The sequence below is a fragment of the Merops nubicus genome, unplaced genomic scaffold, assembly GCF_000691845.1.
Source record: "Merops nubicus isolate BGI_N331 unplaced genomic scaffold, ASM69184v1 scaffold27482, whole genome shotgun sequence".
NCBI classification, from domain to species: Eukaryota; Metazoa; Chordata; class Aves; order Coraciiformes; family Meropidae; genus Merops; species Merops nubicus.
Genome location: NW_008596085.1, coordinates 27761 through 28934, shown reverse-complemented (window position 1 = coordinate 28934; position 1174 = coordinate 27761).

Sequence of the window (1174 nt, the reverse complement as noted above, 5' to 3'; positions counted from 1 at the left end):
GTGTGCAGCCCGGCCAGCATCCAGCAGGTAAATCCCAAACTGTGATTGACGCCCGCGAGTTTGGTCAGCACTGAGGGAAACTCTTTCTGTTGTCACCTTTCTCCATGTCGGGGTGCAGCAGCACCCCAGGTTTAGGCTTTTCTGAATGTGCCTGGTGGTGGGAAGTGGGTCCTGCAGACGTCTATAATTTGCACACGGCGGCGATAACACTAAAGTTGATTTTATACGAGTCATCAGAGTTTGCAAAGTGAGTTTTATTTTTTGTATTCCTTTATCTTTACTTAAAGGTGAATGTGTATTCCTCTGGGAGGAATAGGAAGAAAAAAAAAAAATTTAAAAAAAATTAAAAAAAAACACATACACACACAAAAAAAAAAAAAAAAAAAAGCACCCAAAACCAGGAATGTTAATAATGTTAAACAGAATACTTCCTCCCTTATTAATATATATATAACCCTTCTGTATTTATGCATATTGTAAGCTTATTTTACAAAGCTTTGAACTCTCTTCTGTTGCATGCCGTTCCCAGGCAGCCTTTTATTGTCCATGCATGCCTTTAATCCTGGTTTTTCTGTACAAAATTAGTGCACAAAGAACTATTTTTGCCTAGTTAATGTTGCCGAGCAATGCCTATTTTTGAAGATTTTTTTTTTCTCCTTTTTGTTTTCTTTTCTTTGTCATATATGGAAACAGCATGTTTGTTACATGTAAAAGCTTCCTGATATAAAGAAATACTCATGTTTGGAGATGCCGGTCTTTGCAAGTGTACAGTTTTCAAATGTGTTCCCAGTGAAACACCCTCGTGAGTTCAAACTTGCTCCGATGTATTTATTACTCATTTCCTCCCATGTAACTAGGACCCGTGGCTATATTTCATATCAACGTTATATTGAAAGTGAAGGGAGATGATTAATACAAGGTTTTGTAACACTGGGGTGTGGCGCCTCCTTATTTACACTCTTTTTTGGCAGAAAGCCTCGTGCTTTTCTAAAAAAAAAATAGAATAAAATAACTAGCTGGCCCCGTGGGGTAAGGGAGGGGAGGAGAGTTGTGTGGCTCTTCTTGGGGGGTTTATTATCTTTCTAGAAAGCCCGTGGTAGGGTTTACAAATCCCTGGCGTTCTTTATCCCCTTGGGATGCCCACACCCCGGGAGCTGGGGGGACGAGGGATTTT